The 15,995-nt window shown below is 53.6% G+C and overlaps 33 non-coding genes across 33 annotated transcripts; all 33 read right to left on the bottom strand.

Moving 5' to 3' along the window:
* Window positions 1-64: 64 nt before the first annotated feature.
* Window positions 65-136, bottom strand: Trnah-gug (transfer RNA histidin (anticodon GUG)). Its single transcript has one exon. It is a non-coding gene; the product is annotated as a tRNA-His (tRNA).
* Window positions 137-522: 386 nt separating this feature from the next.
* Trnae-cuc (transfer RNA glutamic acid (anticodon CUC)) lies at window positions 523-594 on the bottom strand. The gene has a single exon. It is a non-coding gene; the product is annotated as a tRNA-Glu (tRNA).
* A 282-nt stretch (window positions 595-876) lies between these two features.
* Window positions 877-958, bottom strand: Trnal-cag (transfer RNA leucine (anticodon CAG)). Its single transcript has one exon. It is a non-coding gene; the product is annotated as a tRNA-Leu (tRNA).
* Window positions 959-1,038: 80 nt separating this feature from the next.
* On the bottom strand, window positions 1,039-1,120 carry Trnal-uag (transfer RNA leucine (anticodon UAG)). The gene has a single exon. It is a non-coding gene; the product is annotated as a tRNA-Leu (tRNA).
* A 904-nt stretch (window positions 1,121-2,024) lies between these two features.
* Window positions 2,025-2,096, bottom strand: Trnah-gug (transfer RNA histidin (anticodon GUG)). Its single transcript has one exon. It is a non-coding gene; the product is annotated as a tRNA-His (tRNA).
* A 386-nt stretch (window positions 2,097-2,482) lies between these two features.
* Trnae-cuc (transfer RNA glutamic acid (anticodon CUC)) lies at window positions 2,483-2,554 on the bottom strand. Its single transcript has one exon. It is a non-coding gene; the product is annotated as a tRNA-Glu (tRNA).
* Window positions 2,555-2,836: 282 nt separating this feature from the next.
* On the bottom strand, window positions 2,837-2,918 carry Trnal-cag (transfer RNA leucine (anticodon CAG)). Its single transcript has one exon. It is a non-coding gene; the product is annotated as a tRNA-Leu (tRNA).
* An 80-nt stretch (window positions 2,919-2,998) lies between these two features.
* Window positions 2,999-3,080, bottom strand: Trnal-uag (transfer RNA leucine (anticodon UAG)). The gene has a single exon. It is a non-coding gene; the product is annotated as a tRNA-Leu (tRNA).
* A 904-nt stretch (window positions 3,081-3,984) lies between these two features.
* Trnah-gug (transfer RNA histidin (anticodon GUG)) lies at window positions 3,985-4,056 on the bottom strand. Its single transcript has one exon. It is a non-coding gene; the product is annotated as a tRNA-His (tRNA).
* A 386-nt stretch (window positions 4,057-4,442) lies between these two features.
* Trnae-cuc (transfer RNA glutamic acid (anticodon CUC)) lies at window positions 4,443-4,514 on the bottom strand. The gene has a single exon. It is a non-coding gene; the product is annotated as a tRNA-Glu (tRNA).
* A 282-nt stretch (window positions 4,515-4,796) lies between these two features.
* Window positions 4,797-4,878, bottom strand: Trnal-cag (transfer RNA leucine (anticodon CAG)). Its single transcript has one exon. It is a non-coding gene; the product is annotated as a tRNA-Leu (tRNA).
* An 80-nt stretch (window positions 4,879-4,958) lies between these two features.
* On the bottom strand, window positions 4,959-5,040 carry Trnal-uag (transfer RNA leucine (anticodon UAG)). The gene has a single exon. It is a non-coding gene; the product is annotated as a tRNA-Leu (tRNA).
* Window positions 5,041-5,944: 904 nt separating this feature from the next.
* Window positions 5,945-6,016, bottom strand: Trnah-gug (transfer RNA histidin (anticodon GUG)). Its single transcript has one exon. It is a non-coding gene; the product is annotated as a tRNA-His (tRNA).
* A 386-nt stretch (window positions 6,017-6,402) lies between these two features.
* On the bottom strand, window positions 6,403-6,474 carry Trnae-cuc (transfer RNA glutamic acid (anticodon CUC)). Its single transcript has one exon. It is a non-coding gene; the product is annotated as a tRNA-Glu (tRNA).
* A 282-nt stretch (window positions 6,475-6,756) lies between these two features.
* Trnal-cag (transfer RNA leucine (anticodon CAG)) lies at window positions 6,757-6,838 on the bottom strand. The gene has a single exon. It is a non-coding gene; the product is annotated as a tRNA-Leu (tRNA).
* An 80-nt stretch (window positions 6,839-6,918) lies between these two features.
* On the bottom strand, window positions 6,919-7,000 carry Trnal-uag (transfer RNA leucine (anticodon UAG)). Its single transcript has one exon. It is a non-coding gene; the product is annotated as a tRNA-Leu (tRNA).
* Window positions 7,001-7,758: 758 nt separating this feature from the next.
* Window positions 7,759-7,830, bottom strand: Trnah-gug (transfer RNA histidin (anticodon GUG)). The gene has a single exon. It is a non-coding gene; the product is annotated as a tRNA-His (tRNA).
* Window positions 7,831-8,216: 386 nt separating this feature from the next.
* Window positions 8,217-8,288, bottom strand: Trnae-cuc (transfer RNA glutamic acid (anticodon CUC)). The gene has a single exon. It is a non-coding gene; the product is annotated as a tRNA-Glu (tRNA).
* Window positions 8,289-8,570: 282 nt separating this feature from the next.
* Trnal-cag (transfer RNA leucine (anticodon CAG)) lies at window positions 8,571-8,652 on the bottom strand. Its single transcript has one exon. It is a non-coding gene; the product is annotated as a tRNA-Leu (tRNA).
* An 80-nt stretch (window positions 8,653-8,732) lies between these two features.
* Trnal-uag (transfer RNA leucine (anticodon UAG)) lies at window positions 8,733-8,814 on the bottom strand. The gene has a single exon. It is a non-coding gene; the product is annotated as a tRNA-Leu (tRNA).
* Window positions 8,815-9,718: 904 nt separating this feature from the next.
* Window positions 9,719-9,790, bottom strand: Trnah-gug (transfer RNA histidin (anticodon GUG)). Its single transcript has one exon. It is a non-coding gene; the product is annotated as a tRNA-His (tRNA).
* Window positions 9,791-10,176: 386 nt separating this feature from the next.
* Trnae-cuc (transfer RNA glutamic acid (anticodon CUC)) lies at window positions 10,177-10,248 on the bottom strand. The gene has a single exon. It is a non-coding gene; the product is annotated as a tRNA-Glu (tRNA).
* Window positions 10,249-10,530: 282 nt separating this feature from the next.
* On the bottom strand, window positions 10,531-10,612 carry Trnal-cag (transfer RNA leucine (anticodon CAG)). Its single transcript has one exon. It is a non-coding gene; the product is annotated as a tRNA-Leu (tRNA).
* Window positions 10,613-10,692: 80 nt separating this feature from the next.
* Window positions 10,693-10,774, bottom strand: Trnal-uag (transfer RNA leucine (anticodon UAG)). Its single transcript has one exon. It is a non-coding gene; the product is annotated as a tRNA-Leu (tRNA).
* Window positions 10,775-11,678: 904 nt separating this feature from the next.
* On the bottom strand, window positions 11,679-11,750 carry Trnah-gug (transfer RNA histidin (anticodon GUG)). The gene has a single exon. It is a non-coding gene; the product is annotated as a tRNA-His (tRNA).
* Window positions 11,751-12,136: 386 nt separating this feature from the next.
* Window positions 12,137-12,208, bottom strand: Trnae-cuc (transfer RNA glutamic acid (anticodon CUC)). The gene has a single exon. It is a non-coding gene; the product is annotated as a tRNA-Glu (tRNA).
* A 282-nt stretch (window positions 12,209-12,490) lies between these two features.
* On the bottom strand, window positions 12,491-12,572 carry Trnal-cag (transfer RNA leucine (anticodon CAG)). Its single transcript has one exon. It is a non-coding gene; the product is annotated as a tRNA-Leu (tRNA).
* Window positions 12,573-12,652: 80 nt separating this feature from the next.
* Window positions 12,653-12,734, bottom strand: Trnal-uag (transfer RNA leucine (anticodon UAG)). Its single transcript has one exon. It is a non-coding gene; the product is annotated as a tRNA-Leu (tRNA).
* A 904-nt stretch (window positions 12,735-13,638) lies between these two features.
* Trnah-gug (transfer RNA histidin (anticodon GUG)) lies at window positions 13,639-13,710 on the bottom strand. Its single transcript has one exon. It is a non-coding gene; the product is annotated as a tRNA-His (tRNA).
* A 386-nt stretch (window positions 13,711-14,096) lies between these two features.
* Trnae-cuc (transfer RNA glutamic acid (anticodon CUC)) lies at window positions 14,097-14,168 on the bottom strand. The gene has a single exon. It is a non-coding gene; the product is annotated as a tRNA-Glu (tRNA).
* Window positions 14,169-14,450: 282 nt separating this feature from the next.
* On the bottom strand, window positions 14,451-14,532 carry Trnal-cag (transfer RNA leucine (anticodon CAG)). The gene has a single exon. It is a non-coding gene; the product is annotated as a tRNA-Leu (tRNA).
* Window positions 14,533-14,612: 80 nt separating this feature from the next.
* Window positions 14,613-14,694, bottom strand: Trnal-uag (transfer RNA leucine (anticodon UAG)). The gene has a single exon. It is a non-coding gene; the product is annotated as a tRNA-Leu (tRNA).
* Window positions 14,695-15,598: 904 nt separating this feature from the next.
* On the bottom strand, window positions 15,599-15,670 carry Trnah-gug (transfer RNA histidin (anticodon GUG)). Its single transcript has one exon. It is a non-coding gene; the product is annotated as a tRNA-His (tRNA).
* Window positions 15,671-15,995: the final 325 nt, after the last annotated feature.

Genomic DNA, 15,995 nt, shown 5'->3' with positions numbered 1-15,995 from the left:
CTGTCATTTCGAGTACTCGTGCACTATCGCTATTGCAACGGCAGTAAGGCAAAACTTTCAAAATTGCCGTGACCAGGATTCGAACCTGGGTTATTGCGGCCACAACGCAATGTCCTAACCACTAGACGATCACGGCCACGGCCACGAAGCCACCCACGAAAGCAGCTGGCAGGAATGCAAGTGGCGATACACAGCAAAGCCTAGGCCAAGGTGTACGCCACAGCAGTGTCAGACACGGTCCGCATCACGTGTATACGAGCAAATGAACGTTGCTGCGCTGTCAGGACACTAACTACAGTGGTTAGCTGCATTCACCTCCGTGGCAATATCTTGCAGTCCTCCAAGCCTCTTGACTACAGGTACCCGTATGTGGCTGGATAACAAGTGGATAGATGCCGCATCTCTCTCGCCGTCAGGTGTTGCCACGAATCATACTTAACGTGGCTTTCTGCACGCGTCAGCGTAGCGTCAGTCGAGCTAAGTCGGGACAAGTCGCATAAGAGGAGCAACAAAAACGCGCATTTCCGGTACCGGGAATCGAACCCGGGCCTCCTGGGTGAGAGCCAGGTATCCTAGCCACTAGACCACACCGGATAACGGCGGCAGCGCTCTTCCAGCGAACACAGCAACCACGCACGGTTAACTGTCGACAACTGTAAAAAATCCACTCTCTCGCGTTATAGAACGGCGTGCTCCGGACGCATTTCGTGGAGACGAACGCCAGCAATGATGAGAGCAAAAGGCGCCTCCAAATCCTGTCGTTGCACCACGCACTGTTCTACGGCAATTCACGAAGCAGAAGCTCACGCCTTGTTGTGCTGTTTTCTTTGCAGGCAATAAGCGCAGCCGTCTTCGACACAGGAAACATTACACGTTTGGCAGCTGTGGGGTTGGAACCCACGCCTCTCAAGAGACTGGTGCCTGAAACCAGCGCCTTAGACCGCTCGGCCACGCTACCTACACAACACGCGCGTCACAAGAGCTGCGTCCTACGCCACGAGAACACACCGCAGCGGCACAAAAGTGAGACGTAAAAATTGGCAGCTGTGGGATTCGAACCCACGCCTCCGAAGAGACTGGTGCCTAAAACCAGCGCCTTAGACCGCTCGGCCACGTTACCGCTGGAGCACGAGCGGCGAAACGTTTCCTTTGTAGTACAAAGATCACTCCGAAATGTAAGTGTCTTGGCAATCGCTGTGCCATGTATTTCCACTGCTCTCCCACTGGAAGCGTCTCTTTAGGCCATCCACAACAAGAAAATGCCGTGCCCGCCGTATGGTAGCGAAACGTTTCCTTTGTAGTACAAAGATCACTCCGAAATGTAAGTGTCTTGGCAATCGCTGTGCCATGTATTTCCACTGCTCTCCCACTGGAAGCGTCTCTTTAGGCCATCCACAACAAGAAAATGCCGTGCCCGCCGTATGGTAGCGACGCCACTTGTCTGTAGCTGTCGTAGTTAAGGAGACAGCATCGAGAGACGTTTTCGTGCTGTGACCAGGTTTCGAACCTGGGCTTTCCGTAACCACTAAAGTATCATAGCTGTACCTGTCAGGCGGAGCTAGAATGCTCCATGTAACAAACATATGTGAGCTCAAGGAGGTTACACGTGAAGAGAAAGCGGCAGGTTAACACGACTACAGCAAAACCCCTGGCAGCGCTGGGATTCGAACCGACGCCTACGAAGAGACTGGTGCCTTAAACCAGCGCCATAGAGCGCTCGGCCATGCTACGTGCGCTGCAATGGGCACCAGTGTTCCTAGCATTTGTAGAAACAGTGCACGCCACAGCTTCCTGTTCTGCTGGGGCTGGCTGCTCATCCATCGCACTTCAAAACAACTGCCCTTTTCGACTACAGAGAGCAGCGGACGTCTGCGCTCTGGGAGGCGACATTACGTGTTGGTGAGGAAGTGATAGTGCAAACTGCGGCCTGCGGAACACGAGTGACAAAATCAAGAGAGCACTGTCATTTCGAGTACTCGTGCACTATCGCTATTGCAACGGCAGTAAGGCAAAACTTTCAAAATTGCCGTGACCAGGATTCGAACCTGGGTTATTGCGGCCACAACGCAATGTCCTAACCACTAGACGATCACGGCCACGGCCACGAAGCCACCCACGAAAGCAGCTGGCAGGAATGCAAGTGGCGATACACAGCAAAGCCTAGGCCAAGGTGTACGCCACAGCAGTGTCAGACACGGTCCGCATCACGTGTATACGAGCAAATGAACGTTGCTGCGCTGTCAGGACACTAACTACAGTGGTTAGCTGCATTCACCTCCGTGGCAATATCTTGCAGTCCTCCAAGCCTCTTGACTACAGGTACCCGTATGTGGCTGGATAACAAGTGGATAGATGCCGCATCTCTCTCGCCGTCAGGTGTTGCCACGAATCATACTTAACGTGGCTTTCTGCACGCGTCAGCGTAGCGTCAGTCGAGCTAAGTCGGGACAAGTCGCATAAGAGGAGCAACAAAAACGCGCATTTCCGGTACCGGGAATCGAACCCGGGCCTCCTGGGTGAGAGCCAGGTATCCTAGCCACTAGACCACACCGGATAACGGCGGCAGCGCTCTTCCAGCGAACACAGCAACCACGCACGGTTAACTGTCGACAACTGTAAAAAATCCACTCTCTCGCGTTATAGAACGGCGTGCTCCGGACGCATTTCGTGGAGACGAACGCCAGCAATGATGAGAGCAAAAGGCGCCTCCAAATCCTGTCGTTGCACCACGCACTGTTCTACGGCAATTCACGAAGCAGAAGCTCACGCCTTGTTGTGCTGTTTTCTTTGCAGGCAATAAGCGCAGCCGTCTTCGACACAGGAAACATTACACGTTTGGCAGCTGTGGGGTTGGAACCCACGCCTCTCAAGAGACTGGTGCCTGAAACCAGCGCCTTAGACCGCTCGGCCACGCTACCTACACAACACGCGCGTCACAAGAGCTGCGTCCTACGCCACGAGAACACACCGCAGCGGCACAAAAGTGAGACGTAAAAATTGGCAGCTGTGGGATTCGAACCCACGCCTCCGAAGAGACTGGTGCCTAAAACCAGCGCCTTAGACCGCTCGGCCACGTTACCGCTGGAGCACGAGCGGCGAAACGTTTCCTTTGTAGTACAAAGATCACTCCGAAATGTAAGTGTCTTGGCAATCGCTGTGCCATGTATTTCCACTGCTCTCCCACTGGAAGCGTCTCTTTAGGCCATCCACAACAAGAAAATGCCGTGCCCGCCGTATGGTAGCGAAACGTTTCCTTTGTAGTACAAAGATCACTCCGAAATGTAAGTGTCTTGGCAATCGCTGTGCCATGTATTTCCACTGCTCTCCCACTGGAAGCGTCTCTTTAGGCCATCCACAACAAGAAAATGCCGTGCCCGCCGTATGGTAGCGACGCCACTTGTCTGTAGCTGTCGTAGTTAAGGAGACAGCATCGAGAGACGTTTTCGTGCTGTGACCAGGTTTCGAACCTGGGCTTTCCGTAACCACTAAAGTATCATAGCTGTACCTGTCAGGCGGAGCTAGAATGCTCCATGTAACAAACATATGTGAGCTCAAGGAGGTTACACGTGAAGAGAAAGCGGCAGGTTAACACGACTACAGCAAAACCCCTGGCAGCGCTGGGATTCGAACCGACGCCTACGAAGAGACTGGTGCCTTAAACCAGCGCCATAGAGCGCTCGGCCATGCTACGTGCGCTGCAATGGGCACCAGTGTTCCTAGCATTTGTAGAAACAGTGCACGCCACAGCTTCCTGTTCTGCTGGGGCTGGCTGCTCATCCATCGCACTTCAAAACAACTGCCCTTTTCGACTACAGAGAGCAGCGGACGTCTGCGCTCTGGGAGGCGACATTACGTGTTGGTGAGGAAGTGATAGTGCAAACTGCGGCCTGCGGAACACGAGTGACAAAATCAAGAGAGCACTGTCATTTCGAGTACTCGTGCACTATCGCTATTGCAACGGCAGTAAGGCAAAACTTTCAAAATTGCCGTGACCAGGATTCGAACCTGGGTTATTGCGGCCACAACGCAATGTCCTAACCACTAGACGATCACGGCCACGGCCACGAAGCCACCCACGAAAGCAGCTGGCAGGAATGCAAGTGGCGATACACAGCAAAGCCTAGGCCAAGGTGTACGCCACAGCAGTGTCAGACACGGTCCGCATCACGTGTATACGAGCAAATGAACGTTGCTGCGCTGTCAGGACACTAACTACAGTGGTTAGCTGCATTCACCTCCGTGGCAATATCTTGCAGTCCTCCAAGCCTCTTGACTACAGGTACCCGTATGTGGCTGGATAACAAGTGGATAGATGCCGCATCTCTCTCGCCGTCAGGTGTTGCCACGAATCATACTTAACGTGGCTTTCTGCACGCGTCAGCGTAGCGTCAGTCGAGCTAAGTCGGGACAAGTCGCATAAGAGGAGCAACAAAAACGCGCATTTCCGGTACCGGGAATCGAACCCGGGCCTCCTGGGTGAGAGCCAGGTATCCTAGCCACTAGACCACACCGGATAACGGCGGCAGCGCTCTTCCAGCGAACACAGCAACCACGCACGGTTAACTGTCGACAACTGTAAAAAATCCACTCTCTCGCGTTATAGAACGGCGTGCTCCGGACGCATTTCGTGGAGACGAACGCCAGCAATGATGAGAGCAAAAGGCGCCTCCAAATCCTGTCGTTGCACCACGCACTGTTCTACGGCAATTCACGAAGCAGAAGCTCACGCCTTGTTGTGCTGTTTTCTTTGCAGGCAATAAGCGCAGCCGTCTTCGACACAGGAAACATTACACGTTTGGCAGCTGTGGGGTTGGAACCCACGCCTCTCAAGAGACTGGTGCCTGAAACCAGCGCCTTAGACCGCTCGGCCACGCTACCTACACAACACGCGCGTCACAAGAGCTGCGTCCTACGCCACGAGAACACACCGCAGCGGCACAAAAGTGAGACGTAAAAATTGGCAGCTGTGGGATTCGAACCCACGCCTCCGAAGAGACTGGTGCCTAAAACCAGCGCCTTAGACCGCTCGGCCACGTTACCGCTGGAGCACGAGCGGCGAAACGTTTCCTTTGTAGTACAAAGATCACTCCGAAATGTAAGTGTCTTGGCAATCGCTGTGCCATGTATTTCCACTGCTCTCCCACTGGAAGCGTCTCTTTAGGCCATCCACAACAAGAAAATGCCGTGCCCGCCGTATGGTAGCGAAACGTTTCCTTTGTAGTACAAAGATCACTCCGAAATGTAAGTGTCTTGGCAATCGCTGTGCCATGTATTTCCACTGCTCTCCCACTGGAAGCGTCTCTTTAGGCCATCCACAACAAGAAAATGCCGTGCCCGCCGTATGGTAGCGACGCCACTTGTCTGTAGCTGTCGTAGTTAAGGAGACAGCATCGAGAGACGTTTTCGTGCTGTGACCAGGTTTCGAACCTGGGCTTTCCGTAACCACTAAAGTATCATAGCTGTACCTGTCAGGCGGAGCTAGAATGCTCCATGTAACAAACATATGTGAGCTCAAGGAGGTTACACGTGAAGAGAAAGCGGCAGGTTAACACGACTACAGCAAAACCCCTGGCAGCGCTGGGATTCGAACCGACGCCTACGAAGAGACTGGTGCCTTAAACCAGCGCCATAGAGCGCTCGGCCATGCTACGTGCGCTGCAATGGGCACCAGTGTTCCTAGCATTTGTAGAAACAGTGCACGCCACAGCTTCCTGTTCTGCTGGGGCTGGCTGCTCATCCATCGCACTTCAAAACAACTGCCCTTTTCGACTACAGAGAGCAGCGGACGTCTGCGCTCTGGGAGGCGACATTACGTGTTGGTGAGGAAGTGATAGTGCAAACTGCGGCCTGCGGAACACGAGTGACAAAATCAAGAGAGCACTGTCATTTCGAGTACTCGTGCACTATCGCTATTGCAACGGCAGTAAGGCAAAACTTTCAAAATTGCCGTGACCAGGATTCGAACCTGGGTTATTGCGGCCACAACGCAATGTCCTAACCACTAGACGATCACGGCCACGGCCACGAAGCCACCCACGAAAGCAGCTGGCAGGAATGCAAGTGGCGATACACAGCAAAGCCTAGGCCAAGGTGTACGCCACAGCAGTGTCAGACACGGTCCGCATCACGTGTATACGAGCAAATGAACGTTGCTGCGCTGTCAGGACACTAACTACAGTGGTTAGCTGCATTCACCTCCGTGGCAATATCTTGCAGTCCTCCAAGCCTCTTGACTACAGGTACCCGTATGTGGCTGGATAACAAGTGGATAGATGCCGCATCTCTCTCGCCGTCAGGTGTTGCCACGAATCATACTTAACGTGGCTTTCTGCACGCGTCAGCGTAGCGTCAGTCGAGCTAAGTCGGGACAAGTCGCATAAGAGGAGCAACAAAAACGCGCATTTCCGGTACCGGGAATCGAACCCGGGCCTCCTGGGTGAGAGCCAGGTATCCTAGCCACTAGACCACACCGGATAACGGCGGCAGCGCTCTTCCAGCGAACACAGCAACCACGCACGGTTAACTGTCGACAACTGTAAAAAATCCACTCTCTCGCGTTATAGAACGGCGTGCTCCGGACGCATTTCGTGGAGACGAACGCCAGCAATGATGAGAGCAAAAGGCGCCTCCAAATCCTGTCGTTGCACCACGCACTGTTCTACGGCAATTCACGAAGCAGAAGCTCACGCCTTGTTGTGCTGTTTTCTTTGCAGGCAATAAGCGCAGCCGTCTTCGACACAGGAAACATTACACGTTTGGCAGCTGTGGGGTTGGAACCCACGCCTCTCAAGAGACTGGTGCCTGAAACCAGCGCCTTAGACCGCTCGGCCACGCTACCTACACAACACGCGCGTCACAAGAGCTGCGTCCTACGCCACGAGAACACACCGCAGCGGCACAAAAGTGAGACGTAAAAATTGGCAACGGTGGGATTCGAACCCACGCCTCCGAAGAGACTGGTGCCTAAAACCAGCGCCTTAGACCGCTCGGCCACGTTACCGCTGGAGCACGAGCGGCGAAACGTTTCCTTTGTAGTACAAAGATCACTCCGAAATGTAAGTGTCTTGGCAATCGCTGTGCCATGTATTTCCACTGCTCTCCCACTGGAAGCGTCTCTTTAGGCCATCCACAACAAGAAAATGCCGTGCCCGCCGTATGGTAGCGACGCCACTTGTCTGTAGCTGTCGTAGTTAAGGAGACAGCATCGAGAGACGTTTTCGTGCTGTGACCAGGTTTCGAACCTGGGCTTTCCGTAACCACTAAAGTATCATAGCTGTACCTGTCAGGCGGAGCTAGAATGCTCCATGTAACAAACATATGTGAGCTCAAGGAGGTTACACGTGAAGAGAAAGCGGCAGGTTAACACGACTACAGCAAAACCCCTGGCAGCGCTGGGATTCGAACCGACGCCTACGAAGAGACTGGTGCCTTAAACCAGCGCCATAGAGCGCTCGGCCATGCTACGTGCGCTGCAATGGGCACCAGTGTTCCTAGCATTTGTAGAAACAGTGCACGCCACAGCTTCCTGTTCTGCTGGGGCTGGCTGCTCATCCATCGCACTTCAAAACAACTGCCCTTTTCGACTACAGAGAGCAGCGGACGTCTGCGCTCTGGGAGGCGACATTACGTGTTGGTGAGGAAGTGATAGTGCAAACTGCGGCCTGCGGAACACGAGTGACAAAATCAAGAGAGCACTGTCATTTCGAGTACTCGTGCACTATCGCTATTGCAACGGCAGTAAGGCAAAACTTTCAAAATTGCCGTGACCAGGATTCGAACCTGGGTTATTGCGGCCACAACGCAATGTCCTAACCACTAGACGATCACGGCCACGGCCACGAAGCCACCCACGAAAGCAGCTGGCAGGAATGCAAGTGGCGATACACAGCAAAGCCTAGGCCAAGGTGTACGCCACAGCAGTGTCAGACACGGTCCGCATCACGTGTATACGAGCAAATGAACGTTGCTGCGCTGTCAGGACACTAACTACAGTGGTTAGCTGCATTCACCTCCGTGGCAATATCTTGCAGTCCTCCAAGCCTCTTGACTACAGGTACCCGTATGTGGCTGGATAACAAGTGGATAGATGCCGCATCTCTCTCGCCGTCAGGTGTTGCCACGAATCATACTTAACGTGGCTTTCTGCACGCGTCAGCGTAGCGTCAGTCGAGCTAAGTCGGGACAAGTCGCATAAGAGGAGCAACAAAAACGCGCATTTCCGGTACCGGGAATCGAACCCGGGCCTCCTGGGTGAGAGCCAGGTATCCTAGCCACTAGACCACACCGGATAACGGCGGCAGCGCTCTTCCAGCGAACACAGCAACCACGCACGGTTAACTGTCGACAACTGTAAAAAATCCACTCTCTCGCGTTATAGAACGGCGTGCTCCGGACGCATTTCGTGGAGACGAACGCCAGCAATGATGAGAGCAAAAGGCGCCTCCAAATCCTGTCGTTGCACCACGCACTGTTCTACGGCAATTCACGAAGCAGAAGCTCACGCCTTGTTGTGCTGTTTTCTTTGCAGGCAATAAGCGCAGCCGTCTTCGACACAGGAAACATTACACGTTTGGCAGCTGTGGGGTTGGAACCCACGCCTCTCAAGAGACTGGTGCCTGAAACCAGCGCCTTAGACCGCTCGGCCACGCTACCTACACAACACGCGCGTCACAAGAGCTGCGTCCTACGCCACGAGAACACACCGCAGCGGCACAAAAGTGAGACGTAAAAATTGGCAGCTGTGGGATTCGAACCCACGCCTCCGAAGAGACTGGTGCCTAAAACCAGCGCCTTAGACCGCTCGGCCACGTTACCGCTGGAGCACGAGCGGCGAAACGTTTCCTTTGTAGTACAAAGATCACTCCGAAATGTAAGTGTCTTGGCAATCGCTGTGCCATGTATTTCCACTGCTCTCCCACTGGAAGCGTCTCTTTAGGCCATCCACAACAAGAAAATGCCGTGCCCGCCGTATGGTAGCGAAACGTTTCCTTTGTAGTACAAAGATCACTCCGAAATGTAAGTGTCTTGGCAATCGCTGTGCCATGTATTTCCACTGCTCTCCCACTGGAAGCGTCTCTTTAGGCCATCCACAACAAGAAAATGCCGTGCCCGCCGTATGGTAGCGACGCCACTTGTCTGTAGCTGTCGTAGTTAAGGAGACAGCATCGAGAGACGTTTTCGTGCTGTGACCAGGTTTCGAACCTGGGCTTTCCGTAACCACTAAAGTATCATAGCTGTACCTGTCAGGCGGAGCTAGAATGCTCCATGTAACAAACATATGTGAGCTCAAGGAGGTTACACGTGAAGAGAAAGCGGCAGGTTAACACGACTACAGCAAAACCCCTGGCAGCGCTGGGATTCGAACCGACGCCTACGAAGAGACTGGTGCCTTAAACCAGCGCCATAGAGCGCTCGGCCATGCTACGTGCGCTGCAATGGGCACCAGTGTTCCTAGCATTTGTAGAAACAGTGCACGCCACAGCTTCCTGTTCTGCTGGGGCTGGCTGCTCATCCATCGCACTTCAAAACAACTGCCCTTTTCGACTACAGAGAGCAGCGGACGTCTGCGCTCTGGGAGGCGACATTACGTGTTGGTGAGGAAGTGATAGTGCAAACTGCGGCCTGCGGAACACGAGTGACAAAATCAAGAGAGCACTGTCATTTCGAGTACTCGTGCACTATCGCTATTGCAACGGCAGTAAGGCAAAACTTTCAAAATTGCCGTGACCAGGATTCGAACCTGGGTTATTGCGGCCACAACGCAATGTCCTAACCACTAGACGATCACGGCCACGGCCACGAAGCCACCCACGAAAGCAGCTGGCAGGAATGCAAGTGGCGATACACAGCAAAGCCTAGGCCAAGGTGTACGCCACAGCAGTGTCAGACACGGTCCGCATCACGTGTATACGAGCAAATGAACGTTGCTGCGCTGTCAGGACACTAACTACAGTGGTTAGCTGCATTCACCTCCGTGGCAATATCTTGCAGTCCTCCAAGCCTCTTGACTACAGGTACCCGTATGTGGCTGGATAACAAGTGGATAGATGCCGCATCTCTCTCGCCGTCAGGTGTTGCCACGAATCATACTTAACGTGGCTTTCTGCACGCGTCAGCGTAGCGTCAGTCGAGCTAAGTCGGGACAAGTCGCATAAGAGGAGCAACAAAAACGCGCATTTCCGGTACCGGGAATCGAACCCGGGCCTCCTGGGTGAGAGCCAGGTATCCTAGCCACTAGACCACACCGGATAACGGCGGCAGCGCTCTTCCAGCGAACACAGCAACCACGCACGGTTAACTGTCGACAACTGTAAAAAATCCACTCTCTCGCGTTATAGAACGGCGTGCTCCGGACGCATTTCGTGGAGACGAACGCCAGCAATGATGAGAGCAAAAGGCGCCTCCAAATCCTGTCGTTGCACCACGCACTGTTCTACGGCAATTCACGAAGCAGAAGCTCACGCCTTGTTGTGCTGTTTTCTTTGCAGGCAATAAGCGCAGCCGTCTTCGACACAGGAAACATTACACGTTTGGCAGCTGTGGGGTTGGAACCCACGCCTCTCAAGAGACTGGTGCCTGAAACCAGCGCCTTAGACCGCTCGGCCACGCTACCTACACAACACGCGCGTCACAAGAGCTGCGTCCTACGCCACGAGAACACACCGCAGCGGCACAAAAGTGAGACGTAAAAATTGGCAGCTGTGGGATTCGAACCCACGCCTCCGAAGAGACTGGTGCCTAAAACCAGCGCCTTAGACCGCTCGGCCACGTTACCGCTGGAGCACGAGCGGCGAAACGTTTCCTTTGTAGTACAAAGATCACTCCGAAATGTAAGTGTCTTGGCAATCGCTGTGCCATGTATTTCCACTGCTCTCCCACTGGAAGCGTCTCTTTAGGCCATCCACAACAAGAAAATGCCGTGCCCGCCGTATGGTAGCGAAACGTTTCCTTTGTAGTACAAAGATCACTCCGAAATGTAAGTGTCTTGGCAATCGCTGTGCCATGTATTTCCACTGCTCTCCCACTGGAAGCGTCTCTTTAGGCCATCCACAACAAGAAAATGCCGTGCCCGCCGTATGGTAGCGACGCCACTTGTCTGTAGCTGTCGTAGTTAAGGAGACAGCATCGAGAGACGTTTTCGTGCTGTGACCAGGTTTCGAACCTGGGCTTTCCGTAACCACTAAAGTATCATAGCTGTACCTGTCAGGCGGAGCTAGAATGCTCCATGTAACAAACATATGTGAGCTCAAGGAGGTTACACGTGAAGAGAAAGCGGCAGGTTAACACGACTACAGCAAAACCCCTGGCAGCGCTGGGATTCGAACCGACGCCTACGAAGAGACTGGTGCCTTAAACCAGCGCCATAGAGCGCTCGGCCATGCTACGTGCGCTGCAATGGGCACCAGTGTTCCTAGCATTTGTAGAAACAGTGCACGCCACAGCTTCCTGTTCTGCTGGGGCTGGCTGCTCATCCATCGCACTTCAAAACAACTGCCCTTTTCGACTACAGAGAGCAGCGGACGTCTGCGCTCTGGGAGGCGACATTACGTGTTGGTGAGGAAGTGATAGTGCAAACTGCGGCCTGCGGAACACGAGTGACAAAATCAAGAGAGCACTGTCATTTCGAGTACTCGTGCACTATCGCTATTGCAACGGCAGTAAGGCAAAACTTTCAAAATTGCCGTGACCAGGATTCGAACCTGGGTTATTGCGGCCACAACGCAATGTCCTAACCACTAGACGATCACGGCCACGGCCACGAAGCCACCCACGAAAGCAGCTGGCAGGAATGCAAGTGGCGATACACAGCAAAGCCTAGGCCAAGGTGTACGCCACAGCAGTGTCAGACACGGTCCGCATCACGTGTATACGAGCAAATGAACGTTGCTGCGCTGTCAGGACACTAACTACAGTGGTTAGCTGCATTCACCTCCGTGGCAATATCTTGCAGTCCTCCAAGCCTCTTGACTACAGGTACCCGTATGTGGCTGGATAACAAGTGGATAGATGCCGCATCTCTCTCGCCGTCAGGTGTTGCCACGAATCATACTTAACGTGGCTTTCTGCACGCGTCAGCGTAGCGTCAGTCGAGCTAAGTCGGGACAAGTCGCATAAGAGGAGCAACAAAAACGCGCATTTCCGGTACCGGGAATCGAACCCGGGCCTCCTGGGTGAGAGCCAGGTATCCTAGCCACTAGACCACACCGGATAACGGCGGCAGCGCTCTTCCAGCGAACACAGCAACCACGCACGGTTAACTGTCGACAACTGTAAAAAATCCACTCTCTCGCGTTATAGAACGGCGTGCTCCGGACGCATTTCGTGGAGACGAACGCCAGCAATGATGAGAGCAAAAGGCGCCTCCAAATCCTGTCGTTGCACCACGCACTGTTCTACGGCAATTCACGAAGCAGAAGCTCACGCCTTGTTGTGCTGTTTTCTTTGCAGGCAATAAGCGCAGCCGTCTTCGACACAGGAAACATTACACGTTTGGCAGCTGTGGGGTTGGAACCCACGCCTCTCAAGAGACTGGTGCCTGAAACCAGCGCCTTAGACCGCTCGGCCACGCTACCTACACAACACGCGCGTCACAAGAGCTGCGTCCTACGCCACGAGAACACACCGCAGCGGCACAAAAGTGAGACGTAAAAATTGGCAGCTGTGGGATTCGAACCCACGCCTCCGAAGAGACTGGTGCCTAAAACCAGCGCCTTAGACCGCTCGGCCACGTTACCGCTGGAGCACGAGCGGCGAAACGTTTCCTTTGTAGTACAAAGATCACTCCGAAATGTAAGTGTCTTGGCAATCGCTGTGCCATGTATTTCCACTGCTCTCCCACTGGAAGCGTCTCTTTAGGCCATCCACAACAAGAAAATGCCGTGCCCGCCGTATGGTAGCGAAACGTTTCCTTTGTAGTACAAAGATCACTCCGAAATGTAAGTGTCTTGGCAATCGCTGTGCCATGTATTTCCACTGCTCTCCCACTGGAAGCGTCTCTTTAGGCCATCCACAACAAGAAAATGCCGTGCCCGCCGTATGGTAGCGACGCCACTTGTCTGTAGCTGTCGTAGTTAAGGAGACAGCATCGAGAGACGTTTTCGTGCTGTGACCAGGTTTCGAACCTGGGCTTTCCGTAACCACTAAAGTATCATAGCTGTACCTGTCAGGCGGAGCTAGAATGCTCCATGTAACAAACATATGTGAGCTCAAGGAGGTTACACGTGAAGAGAAAGCGGCAGGTTAACACGACTACAGCAAAACCCCTGGCAGCGCTGGGATTCGAACCGACGCCTACGAAGAGACTGGTGCCTTAAACCAGCGCCATAGAGCGCTCGGCCATGCTACGTGCGCTGCAATGGGCACCAGTGTTCCTAGCATTTGTAGAAACAGTGCACGCCACAGCTTCCTGTTCTGCTGGGGCTGGCTGCTCATCCATCGCACTTCAAAACAACTGCCCTTTTCGACTACAGAGAGCAGCGGACGTCTGCGCTCTGGGAGGCGACATTACGTGTTGGTGAGGAAGTGATAGTGCAAACTGCGGCCTGCGGAACACGAGTGACAAAATCAAGAGAGCACTGTCATTTCGAGTACTCGTGCACTATCGCTATTGCAACGGCAGTAAGGCAAAACTTTCAAAATTGCCGTGACCAGGATTCGAACCTGGGTTATTGCGGCCACAACGCAATGTCCTAACCACTAGACGATCACGGCCACGGCCACGAAGCCACCCACGAAAGCAGCTGGCAGGAATGCAAGTGGCGATACACAGCAAAGCCTAGGCCAAGGTGTACGCCACAGCAGTGTCAGACACGGTCCGCATCACGTGTATACGAGCAAATGAACGTTGCTGCGCTGTCAGGACACTAACTACAGTGGTTAGCTGCATTCACCTCCGTGGCAATATCTTGCAGTCCTCCAAGCCTCTTGACTACAGGTACCCGTATGTGGCTGGATAACAAGTGGATAGATGCCGCATCTCTCTCGCCGTCAGGTGTTGCCACGAATCATACTTAACGTGGCTTTCTGCACGCGTCAGCGTAGCGTCAGTCGAGCTAAGTCGGGACAAGTCGCATAAGAGGAGCAACAAAAACGCGCATTTCCGGTACCGGGAATCGAACCCGGGCCTCCTGGGTGAGAGCCAGGTATCCTAGCCACTAGACCACACCGGATAACGGCGGCAGCGCTCTTCCAGCGAACACAGCAACCACGCACGGTTAACTGTCGACAACTGTAAAAAATCCACTCTCTCGCGTTATAGAACGGCGTGCTCCGGACGCATTTCGTGGAGACGAACGCCAGCAATGATGAGAGCAAAAGGCGCCTCCAAATCCTGTCGTTGCACCACGCACTGTTCTACGGCAATTCACGAAGCAGAAGCTCACGCCTTGTTGTGCTGTTTTCTTTGCAGGCAATAAGCGCAGCCGTCTTCGACACAGGAAACATTACACGTTTGGCAGCTGTGGGGTTGGAACCCACGCCTCTCAAGAGACTGGTGCCTGAAACCAGCGCCTTAGACCGCTCGGCCACGCTACCTACACAACACGCGCGTCACAAGAGCTGCGTCCTACGCCACGAGAACACACCGCAGCGGCACAAAAGTGAGACGTAAAAATTGGCAGCTGTGGGATTCGAACCCACGCCTCCGAAGAGACTGGTGCCTAAAACCAGCGCCTTAGACCGCTCGGCCACGTTACCGCTGGAGCACGAGCGGCGAAACGTTTCCTTTGTAGTACAAAGATCACTCCGAAATGTAAGTGTCTTGGCAATCGCTGTGCCATGTATTTCCACTGCTCTCCCACTGGAAGCGTCTCTTTAGGCCATCCACAACAAGAAAATGCCGTGCCCGCCGTATGGTAGCGAAACGTTTCCTTTGTAGTACAAAGATCACTCCGAAATGTAAGTGTCTTGGCAATCGCTGTGCCATGTATTTCCACTGCTCTCCCACTGGAAGCGTCTCTTTAGGCCATCCACAACAAGAAAATGCCGTGCCCGCCGTATGGTAGCGACGCCACTTGTCTGTAGCTGTCGTAGTTAAGGAGACAGCATCGAGAGACGTTTTCGTGCTGTGACCAGGTTTCGAACCTGGGCTTTCCGTAACCACTAAAGTATCATAGCTGTACCTGTCAGGCGGAGCTAGAATGCTCCATGTAACAAACATATGTGAGCTCAAGGAGGTTACACGTGAAGAGAAAGCGGCAGGTTAACACGACTACAGCAAAACCCCTGGCAGCGCTGGGATTCGAACCGACGCCTACGAAGAGACTGGTGCCTTAAACCAGCGCCATAGAGCGCTCGGCCATGCTACGTGCGCTGCAATGGGCACCAGTGTTCCTAGCATTTGTAGAAACAGTGCACGCCACAGCTTCCTGTTCTGCTGGGGCTGGCTGCTCATCCATCGCACTTCAAAACAACTGCCCTTTTCGACTACAGAGAGCAGCGGACGTCTGCGCTCTGGGAGGCGACATTACGTGTTGGTGAGGAAGTGATAGTGCAAACTGCGGCCTGCGGAACACGAGTGACAAAATCAAGAGAGCACTGTCATTTCGAGTACTCGTGCACTATCGCTATTGCAACGGCAGTAAGGCAAAACTTTCAAAATTGCCGTGACCAGGATTCGAACCTGGGTTATTGCGGCCACAACGCAATGTCCTAACCACTAGACGATCACGGCCACGGCCACGAAGCCACCCACGAAAGCAGCTGGCAGGAATGCAAGTGGCGATACACAGCAAAGCCTAGGCCAAGGTGTACGCCACAGCAGTGTCAGACACGGTCCGCATCACGTGTATACGAGCAAATGAACGTTGCTGCGCTGTCAGGACACTAACTACAGTGGTTAGCTGCATTCACCTCCGTGGCAATATCTTGCAGTCCTCCAAGCCTCTTGACTACAGGTACCCGTATGTGGCTGGATAACAAGTGGATAGATGCCGCATCTCTCTCGCCGTCAGGTGTTGCCACGAATCATACTTAACGTGGCTTTCTGCACGCGTCAG

The sequence above is a fragment of the Schistocerca nitens genome, chromosome 1, assembly GCF_023898315.1.
Source record: "Schistocerca nitens isolate TAMUIC-IGC-003100 chromosome 1, iqSchNite1.1, whole genome shotgun sequence".
NCBI lineage: Eukaryota > Metazoa > Arthropoda > Insecta > Orthoptera > Acrididae > Schistocerca > Schistocerca nitens.
This window is presented reverse-complemented; position numbering and strand designations above follow the sequence as displayed.